Below are 11880 nucleotides of genomic sequence, written 5' to 3'. Positions count from 1 at the left end.
TATTGCAAGTTTTCTGAACAAATAATTTATTTTCATACAGTGAAGACTAACGATCCTGCTTGCAGTCTAAATGGCGAAAAGAAAAAAAATTAAGAATTAGGAATAGTTTTCCATTTGTTATTTGTTATGAGTACTGGCACAAAATGGTAGTTATCGGAATGAAAGACAGACACAGTGTCACATTAATAATATATCAGTTGAGTTTATGCCCTTTGTACACTACACTCCACAGCACTTTTGTCTATTTGTGTCCCGATGTGGTGGAATCGGGCGCTCGTAAATTTTTTGGCATTTAGAGTTATTGGTATCATCTTAAAGGTTATTCAATTACCTTGCTCTCAATGAAAAAAATCCATTTATCTGAAATAAAATTCGAGATATTTGCGATTAAAGGAGATAGGGTCGCCTGGTTTCAGAAGTAAAATTATTGAGAAAATGGCTGTCAAAGTTCGGTGACTTCCATAGCTTAAGAGTCCCTGGAAAGTGCCAAATAACATTTCCTGTGCCTTAAATCAACATTTTAAAAAAAAATCCGCACAGAAAAGTGTTTTTGAATGGACATACAAAGTGTTGAGCAAAAAAAACAAAAATTAGAAAAAAATGTCCAAACTGGCCGAAAAATGCCGACTTCTCGGATTCCATTATTTTGAAGAGCGCCTGATTTCACCACGATGTCTCACATTTTGAAATATGTTCACAAAGAGTGTAAATCAACTCATTTAAGATCACATGGAATATGGCCCCAGGAACAAAATTTATACAATATCAAGTTAAAGAGATAAAAGAATTATATATACAAAATATTGCAGTACACTTTTTTAATATGTGTACCTATGCTGCATCACAAAGTCAAGTGTGCGCTCATGAATTCAGACACCAAATTGCACACTTTCATTCATTGCAAACAACAGCTGAATTATTTTTGATTGGAATGATGTATATTTATAATCAATATTTTTCCAGGAATTAATAGATTATGATAAACATCAGCAGTTTGGAAAATTTTTCGTAACAGTCAGTAGATTGGTTTAAAGAAAGTTTAAAACTTTTACACACAAGAAGAAAACATCAATGCAATAGAGGCCTATGAAATGCAAAGCTGTTATATATATTTATAAGCTGACGGAGTGGTAGGCTACAATGAAACAAGAAAATTTACTTGGTTACAGGCATGCAGGGTAGAAAACAAACTGGGACTCTAAACCAAGTCTTGGAGTCATTGCATTGTTAAGTTAATTGTCTTGCTCTTGTATGTTCCTAGTTTCTGTTCAGATATGAATACCACTGTACTATACCCTACCACAACAGTGGATGCGTTTGAGTCAAATTCAAATCTTGGATTAGTTCTGTTCTAACTTAAAGTACTAATTTTTTGTTTTTTCTTAATAGGAAAATCATGCATAAACACTGTAAAAAAAAAAAAAAGATGTTATACATTAGTTTGGTTGAATTCCCATGTACATTGGAAATGATTCCCTTATATTCCCCTGGACATATATGTTAAATCTGAAACACCTCAGACATACTACTAGTGTTGTCATGTTGGCTTGACAGGTTAGTGCACATACACGTCATGATTATGGGCAAGATCAATGACCAGAAGATGAGTAATATTTTAGCAACTGGTTGATAGTCTGTGACTTTTCATGTACACCAATATTATTAAGACTAGGCTTTGGCTGCCACCTGGGCAAAATTCAAAATTTCCTACCAAGCGAAAATGTTTAATGCGTCCCGCACGCTCATTTGACCTTATGCAGCTGGGAGCGCCGTAAAACACTTACCCAAAAAAAAAAAAAAAAAGAAGAGAAAAGGAAAGAAAAAAAAAGTACACCAATCACATAAATGCAACAAGAATTTCATCCGCCTTGATGAAAAAAAAATATATTTTTTGACACAATGAAACAACAGTTATATCATGTCTCAATGTAGATAATTACATTACCAACGTTTCCACCTTTCTGAAAATTCTTTTTGGCTCACATTTTACTAAGTCATCCACTGAGCTTTACTTCAATTATGGGTGCTTGTATTACTGCAAAAATTAATTGTTCTCATTCTCAAGATAAATGTAGCGAAAGGCGAAATGTAACGATTAAGTGTGTATGTCTATGTGTCGTGTGTATGTGTGTGCATGTGTCTTCACTCAAGTGGGTGTACAAGACAACAACATGTATGATAATTGTGAAAAGCGGGAGAATTCAATAAGATAAGTACTGTACACATCTACATTATGTACAATGTTACACAGGTCCGACATGGGGTACTGTGTCATAGGCACATTGAGAAAGCAATGCCATACATTTGTCATTGTCAATCAGTAATATTATTAATATTAAGCATACACGGAAAAATCATGTTTGGAATGACGAGGAACGAAAGTTTGGCATGTTATTGTATGAGATTATACAAATAGTTTACATTTTAGAAGTAAACAGAGATGGTTTAGGGGGCTCTCGTGGTCGAGGGGTTAAGGTGTTCGCCTCTCATACAATAGGTCCTGGGTTCGAATCCAGACGGCGACGGAAGATTTTCTTCTTTAAAGATGTTCTCCTTTCACCTCTTTTCCTGCTCTCTAACACTAACAATGTTCTGTCGTCTGCTTTCGTCTCCACTTTCTGCCCCCCACCCCCTCACCTACCTTGTCCCCTTATCTGGGCTCACTCTTTCTGTTGCCTTTCTACTGCTACTTCTTGGCTCCTTCTTACTGCTGTATTTTAGCCACATCCCTGATCTTATGATATGAACGATCTACACCTAGCCTTCTCGGATAAATGCGAAAAATCTCGGGAGTCCCGTGTGCATGCTGTGAATGTTAAAGACCCCTTGGTGGTCCAAAATCGAAAAGAGTAGGCTTTGGCCGCCACCTGGGCAAAATTAAAAATTTGCTGCTACCAACTGAAAATGTTTAACGTTTCCCACGCGCTCATATGACTATGACCTTTTGCAGTTGCGAGCGCCGTAAAACACTCCCCCCCCAAAAAAAAATTTTTTTTTTTTAAAATAAAAAGTAGAAAGAAAAGAGGGATGGTTTATCCCCTATCCTTCCCCCTTGGATGTGTTCATAACGTGGGGTGTTTATAGATCTAGTGTTATACGCAGTCACAGAACCTGTACACACTCATAAAACGTAACTGACAAGAATAAACGTTTACCGTATTATACTATACGTGTGAACAAATATACACCCCTTCCCCCCCTACACACACACACACACACACACACACACACACACACACACACACACACACACACACACTCACACACACACACTCACACACACATGCACTCATAGGTGCACGCTCTCACATACGCACATATTCAATCTATGTCTATCCGACATTTTTTCTAAGTTCACAGAAAGAAGAACAGGCACATCCATGTTAGTGGTCGACAGTTTCAAGTTTACAAGACAGAGATTGAAAGGAACACATAATGTGGCATTGATGTGCTACAAATTCTGAGATGATTAACGTGCTGAGCCAACCATCAGAACACAACTACAAAGCAATGGACGATAAAACTCTTGATAACGGAAAATTGAGGACGATGTCCAAAAGTAAATCCCTTGAGATCTGAAACCCAACACTGCTGGCCAAAGTGAATGCTAAAAAGTAGTGAAAGTTCTCTTTTAACCTAGAGAGACATGAACGTTTTGAAAGCCTTTGCCTGCCATACTCTCCTGAAACAATCCGTTTTAATATTCAATTGTATACTATTCATTCTCGCAGCCAAAGATGTTTTGAACCTGGTCAGCTTTTCGAGCGTGTCGTCAGGCAGAAGATACCATTAGTATAGCAAAGTTGCTTGGGCAACCTATTCAGTGTGAGCACCGCCCTTATGAAAAGTAGTTACAACCTACAGTGGGTATCTTTTGCTAAGGGACTCGTGGGAAATACTTAAGTAAGTATGGAACAGGATTACAAGCGGTTCTAGAAAATCCTTGCTCTGTAGAGATAACCACGTACAACATGAAATACTAGATCGTCATCAAGCAACCGTCTGTGACAAAAGAACACTGGGATTTGGCACTTTGTACAAACGAACTATGCTTTAGAAATGAAAGCTAGAGAACATCAAATAAGGAACGAGAAGAATGAAATGAAAATAAACGTGCTTTGATGGGCTGGAAAGGAGATGGAATTAAGCTGGGAACATAAAATCAGATGAAATCACTATTCTGTTTTCAGGAGGAGACGGGCATCTGAGAGAAGTTGATATCACATTGAACTCTGAAAGCTCTATGGCCATTAAAAGTGTTCTAACCGTTAATGACAGAATCAGCGTTGTCAAGCTGAGAGAAACAATAATTCGGCACCATTCATTCTACACCAATTGCAGTTGCAGATAAGAACCTGATACAAATAGAGATATTCTATGAAGACATTGGAAAAGCAATGAAACAACTTGGATAAGAAAGATAGTTAAAAGATCATAGCATGGACGAGAGAAAATGCTGCCGTTTGGAAAGAGGGAAAGAAGAGCAGAGGAAGACAAAAAAAAAAAAACACAGACGGCCTGACTAAATGTGACGGACACCTGGTTCAAGAACCATCCAAGAGACAATGTAAGAAACCAAACAGACAATATCCTTTTATACAAGAACACCTCAAATGCCTAATAACATCTTCTAAGTCCATTCTAGGGGCAGATTGTGGAAGTGATCACGTACCAGTTGTAGCAAGTATGAAAGTCAAACTAGTGATACTAAAGAAGAGCAAAAACACCACCTAAATTATAGCTAGGTCTTTTGCACATTGTAAAAGAAATGAAACGTAATATGCTGTGGAGGTCAAAAGCAAGTTTCAGATACTTGAAAATCTAAATCTAACAAATTGAAAAAGGAAAGTGGCAAAAAAGAATTTAAAAAAATCGGGTAAGTCTTCAAAAACAGCCGAAGCACACTTGCCTGTCACTAAACGGGGGAAAATATACCCCCCCCCCCCATGTAACCCCAGTCATACTTGATCTTATGGAGGAAAGAAGAAAACACAAACAGAAAAAAAAAAAAAAAAAAGAATGTAAAAAAGAGGGACCCCCCCCCCCCCATGTAACCCCAGTCATACTTGATCTTATGGAGGAAAGAAGAAAACACAAACAGGAATAAAAAAAAATACAAGGTAATAGATCTTTAGTTTAGTTTAGCAAAGAGTTTTACGGCACTTGCAACACAATAAGGTCATTTAAGTGCCGAAGATTAGAGGTGTTACAAGAGAATAACAACAAACGTAAAAAAGAAGGAGGAGAGATAAGGAAGATAGATGCGTAAGAGGAAAGAAGGAGCAAACCACACCAGAGCATCCGCCAACCACCCACTGTAATAGATCGACAGGTAACCATTAGTTGCATGACGCCAAAGATATACGGATACATTCTCAATGAGAGGAAATTTTAGAAAATGACAAGACCAAAGACAGCAAATTCATTTTTCCAAAGAATTCAAAATGTGTCGGGAAAGAAACAGTCACCCAAATAAGGATGTCTAAAATCTAAGAGAGGAGAAACCAGAGCCATCAAAAAGATACACATGAGATTCTTTGGTCACATAGATAGATCACATGGACTAGAGAAACTGCTGCACTATGGAAAGATGGAAAGAAGAGCAGAGGAAGACAGAACAACGTATACAGATGGCATGAACAACTTTGAAAAAAATAAAACAGTGATAAAAATCGAGTTGATGAGGAAGACAAACAACAAGAAGAAGTAAGGTATCATGACCGTCAATGTCTGCTCCAGACTTGACACCAGAAGAAGAAGAAAATACTATACATACGTTTATTTAACCCTTCCTGAGAAAAAGCAAGGCAACTTACTAAAAATGTTGTACATCCTAATTATGAATAAGTCAGTCCATGACACTGTGACAGGCAGATGCTTTGAAAACCACCTCAAGTCCACGTGGGTCTTGAAAAAACAATGCACATGACTCCTCGTTAAACGCGGTCTAACCGTTCTAATAAAGTTTATAACTTCTATTTGGGACAGGCCTGGTTTAGAAAAGTACAAGCTCAGGGACTTTCAAAAGAGTGCAACATCCCAGACTCCAACATAGGACAATGGATCACTCTTTTTGCTCCTCCTGCTTTACCAACCAATGATCTTGAAGATACTTTTGCCTTTATTTTCAACTGCTATACAAACAGGCTGCCCTTTTCCTGCAAAAACGTGAACTGATGTCACTGCTCGAGATTTCACAACCACCAATGCTTGCAGGGTTTTTTATTGCCACTTTGCACAAAATGTGAAGGCTCAACACCCAAACCTTTTCCATTTTCTAAGACATGCAATACTGTGCTGATAGGAAAAAACCAGTCTAAAGCAAAAATCACCGATGGACCCCTATGCAAAAAAGAAAAAGAAAAAAGAAAAGAAACTATCGGACTAGAGCGAGAAGGCCTTCTCGGACCAGAGACAAACTTTAAGTGAAAGCTGCATGCAGCACAGGAAAATAGTCAACTTCAATGCTAAGAAAACTGTCGACAAAATGCTGCCCCCAAGATAATAAATATAACAAATAAATAAATTATAAATATATATAATTGTGTATGTACGAATGTATACATGTATATATATGTAAACATATAAATACATACATAAATATATATATATATATATATATATATATATATGTATAAACGAAGAATTCTTAAGGGGGGGGGGGGGGGGGACACCCCCAAAATCAAAATTCGGCTCAAAATCATGGAATATGAGTTGTAGGCATTTTTGGCTTCCTCGGCCTCTCCTACAACTATTTCATGGCATAAGAACCCCCAAAAACCGTATTTTTTCCATACCTGGCATGTTTGTAACCGCCATTTCCTCATAAAGTCAGTATTTTATTTTTCTTTATCGGCCGTTTTCTCAAAATGCGACTTTTCTCTATACTTTTTAAAAAATAACTCCACCATTTTTCATCCAATCTTCATGACATTTTCACAGAATGAAGAGATGAGGTAATACTAAAAATGTGTCTGTTGAATTTTTGATATATGGAATAGATTTTTGTTGGTGGTGTCTGGAGTGTGGATTTTCACGGATTTCTCGCAAACTTGAATGCTACCTCAGGAAAAAATTCATTAAAGATTTTCTAATTCAATTAGGAAAAAAAATAACAAACAAATTTTTAGATCTAATGTTTGTGAACACGCATGCAAAAAAACAATCAATTTCCATGAGCGATAAGTGCGGTATTCATTACGTAAGACATGTCAATAAAATCCAATATGGCGGTGTATCTATGGAAACGAAATATTTTTCTCAAATTTGATTGCGGATTTTAAGACTCCTTACTATGCTTGTTATATGTGTGAAATTTGGTAAAATTCGGTCCCGTAATAAGCGAGATAGCCTCCAGGTGTAGCCCCCCCCCCCTTAATGGCGCTCATATGACTTTATGCAGTTGCGAGCGCCATAACACGTCTACTAAACCAAACAAGAAAAATTCTAAAAAGATGGAACCAAGCAAACAATATTCTTATTGCGGCCACTTCTCTATTAGGCTGATGGTTGGCAAGTGCTCTGGTGTGGTTTGCTCCTTCTTTCATATAATAAATCTGTCGTCCTCATCTCTCCTTTCTTTTTTGAGATTGCTACTCTCTTGAAACAGCTGTAATCTTCGGCACTTATAATATGCCCTTATTGTGTTTCAAGTGCCGTAAACTCTTACTAAAATCAAAACGTTTCTGTTGAAGTGACAATCTCAAGGCCGTTAAACGTAGAAAAGAAATGTTAGTCGAACGGCGATAATAACAACGCCGAACGAAAACAAATCGTAAGTTAGCTGAAAGAATCTTACAAAAATTGAGCCCAGTTAAATTTTTCTGTGGTGGCTAGTGCTCTTAGGAGAATACTTTCGACCAACTTAATAGGCAGCTTCCTTCAAAGGCAACGTATCCTTTTGATAAATTTTAACAAAAGAAAAACGCCCTTTTGATCACGTTTAATAATCGGGTTGAAAACAGCACTTTTCTCAGGTGCTGTCCCCGAACATCGAGGTTATCTAGAGCTGTGAAAGCGGATCCGTGTCTTTGAACTTTTTATTTTTAGACGCAACTTCTTTTTTGACTAATAGTTCTGGAAGATCAAGACCTTACCCCCCCCCCCCTCAAATCTCCTCAAACAAATGAAAGATCACCCCCCCCCCCCCCCCCAAAAAAAAAAAAAAAAAAGGGTTGGACAAAACAACAAAAAAAACACCGCCTCTGAAGAAAACCCAAGCATTCTAGGCCAAAAGGAAAAACAGCAACAACCTAAATGGCCCAAAAACAAAACAAAACAAAACGAACAAAAACAGACCCCCCCCCCCCCCAAAAAAAAAAAAAAAAAAAAAAACCAAAAAAAACCCAAAACAAAAACAAAACAAAACAAAGCAAAAAAACAAAACAAAAGAGAACAGCTCTAGGTTGAAGTTTTATTTTGGTTGACGTTGGGGGAATAGTTTTATTTTTTTCTTATCTAATCGATTAATGGATATTGACTTCATTTTCTCTTAACTTCTGGCCTCCTGACCCGCCTCTATCTGTCTGTCTGTCTGTCTGTCTGTCTGTCTGTCTGTCTGTCTGTCTGTCTGTCTCATCCCTCCCCCGTATCTCTCTGTCTCTTGGTCTCTCTGTCTCTGTCTCTGTCTCTGTCTCTGTCTCTGTCTCTCTCTCTCTCTCTCTCTCTCTCTCTCTCTCTCTCTCTCTCTCTCTCTCTCTCTCTGTCACACACCCACACACACCCGCCCCCCCCCTCCACACACATTCACATACAAACTCTTTCTCTCGCTGTCTTTCTCCCGCTCCCTCTAATATCACGCATTAACACAAACACTCACACACATACACACATACACACATACATAAACACATAAACATACATACACACATACACTCACTCACGCATACGCACACAAACACACAAACATGCACACACACACACACACACACACACACACAAACACACACGCATACATACACACACATATACACTCACACACACACACACACACACACACACACACACACACACACACACATACATCATTGTCTGAGGGAAGCATAATATTTTTCCAATTGCCATCATTGACAACACATCATTCCAACAAAAAACTGACAAACCCCTTCATTTGTGTACACTGTTACATGGGTCTTGTGCATTAAGCCAAAGGGCTATGTCCTAGAGTAATGACTAGTTCTCAAGATTATGCCCACAAAAATCACGAAACTGGGGTCAGATAAAATACACGATCTTGTTCTCTTGTTCTTCTCTCTGAAGGCGAAAAAAATGGAATTTCCCCCCATAAATAAACTATTAAAACAACAACATTCAGCAAAGAAACGGGAGAAGATTAGAGAAGGGTAACGGTGAAAAAAGTAAATAAGATGCAACAAAGAATGGCCAAAATAGTTCCAAGAAATTCGTGGAGTGAAATACTGTAAGTTGGCCTACTGCCGTAATTCCGAAATCAATATTTATTTTCAAAAGTCTCCCCAATTTTCACCACCCACGCTCGCACACACATAATATTATATTCACACACACACACACACACACACACACACACACACACACACACACACACACACACACACACACACACACACACACGCCCGCCGCACGAAAACATTCTTTCTCGCAACAGCCCCCTTCCCTTTTATTTTCTTTTTTCCCCGTACAAATTATGTTTCAGTAGTGCTGTATGCGTGTTATTGCTGCTACTGCTACGTTCGCTAAAATTAGTTGCGGGTGGTTGGCGGGTGCTCTGGTGTGGTTTTCTCCTTTTTTCCTATCAAATATCTTTCGTCCTGACCTCTCCTCCTTCTTTTTTGTGTTTATTACTCCCTGGTAACATCTCTAATCTTTGTCACTTATATGGCCTTATTTTGTTGCAAGTCCGTAAAATTCTTACGAAAACTATAACTGTGTTGCCTTTCCCCAGCTCTAAATGATATTGCGTCGAAGCAGGTCTCTTTTCTCAAACACGAGGGGAAAGACCTTCTATACAAAATACACCCGGCACCTTGAAGTTACTTTCGTTCACATCATTGTTTGCTACATTATTATGCAAGGAAGCCTGCAGTATAATAACATTATTAAGAAACATAATGTGATATAATTGGGGACCAAAGTAGTGGTAGAATAGTACAACGTTTCCTAATACATTAAATAAACTTTGAACTGAACCATGGTTCTTTGAAGTGCTCCAATATCAAATGATTTAAGGGCATGTCAAAGAGGTTATTGTAGTACTAGAGGTCGCAGCTGTGACGTCACCCACGTAAACTCACTGTTGCTGTGTGGGCCCACTCAGCTCGCTTTGTCGCCATTTTTGAGATGATTAGAAACAGCGCTGTCACGCTGGGATACTGTAAATCACTCATTGTATGGATTCTGTGCGCACACCCAAAGAGCGTTGTTTAATATCGGGTACAAATGATTATAATAGACTGACAACATTCTAACATGCAACACTTAGATATTGGCGGTTTATCTTAAACGTTCACAATATTTTCTAAAATTATTGGCGTTGATTCGCAATGATGTTTGGCTTCATAACACCCCATCTTCTATGAACCCCTGCTGCTGCTGTTACACATGCAGTTTGGCATCGGTTCCGCAAATGAGACAGAATATTACGCCGGTCTTATTGGTGGGCAGTTACGCCTGGTTAGCGACTTTATATTTTCTCATCTCAACAGCATCGATAGCAGTTCTTTTCCGTTCAGCCAGCCTTGAAGATGTGCTAGAGTTGAAGCAGAAGCTTCATAGTAGCTTCTCAGTCATATATTTTTTTATTCCAAAGGGCCGATATGAGCACCTTGTTGTTGTCAGCGTTACTAAATCTAGACATACTGTTTGGGCGACGCACAGCAATTGATTTAAATAAAATTAGGTTTTTTATTTTAATAAAAGATCATCAAGTCCATCTCATTCATTTTTGTTTTCTGAATTTTACTCTCCCTTTTTGTCTCACCGTGTAAAAAGCCCTATTTGCATTATTTGGAAATAATCTGGCTCATTTAAAGGTAAACAATCACAACAATCCCTATCAGTACATTTTAGCGATAGGCAAATCACATGAAAAAGAAATCAACATCAAAAGACATGGCTGAGTATCATTAATCCGTGATTGAAAAGTGCTGCTGTGCACCGAACGGCCTTTTATTACTCTCCGGAATGGCAGCGCGCCCCTCAAGTTTGACACTAGTTCTATTTATAACCTCTTTGGGGCATTTTAGATTTCCATGTATTTGCATTCTTAAACCATTGTTCTATAATCTGGCTGTTGAGAACAACTCGAAAATGCATCGATAATAGTAATAATCGAGATTTCTTTGCATGTGTAATTGGCAATTTTGTTATTGGTTTGATTTTTATCAGCCATTTTCTCTTAAAAACTTTTTTTACACACATAATAATATGCGTATAACTTTTTTGTTTTTGAAGCAAATCAGCTAAAACGTGGCAGGATTACGCTTCGTTTATTGTTTAAACTTAACTTAGAACAATTAGTACGTCAGAGTTTTCTTTTGTGATTTCTCAAAGTTTATGTGAAAGAATTTAGACTGCAAATTGTATTGCACAAAACCCTTCAAGATTTCACCGTGTAAAAAGCAAAATGATTGTTGGATTAAAAGGATCTTCTGTGCATTTTAAAATCATGTCTTGCAGTATCTGCCTGCAACGGGTCAACTTATTTGGTTTAAAAACAAAAAAGTCTTAGGCAAATCCAAAATGCCACCATTTTTGAAATTTTCCCAATATGAACACACTTTTTTGTATTTTCTGAGGCACATATCATCTAATTAGCCTTCAAAGAAAAGCTTCAAGCACTAAAACACACCCTAAAACAAATAGTTTGAATTTGAGGTTATTTACAAGCACATGCTTATGATC

Source organism: Aplysia californica, unplaced genomic scaffold (genome assembly GCF_000002075.1).
Source record: "Aplysia californica isolate F4 #8 unplaced genomic scaffold, AplCal3.0 scaffold00130, whole genome shotgun sequence".
Classification (NCBI taxonomy): Eukaryota; Metazoa; Mollusca; class Gastropoda; order Aplysiida; family Aplysiidae; genus Aplysia; species Aplysia californica.
This window is presented reverse-complemented; position numbering follows the sequence as displayed.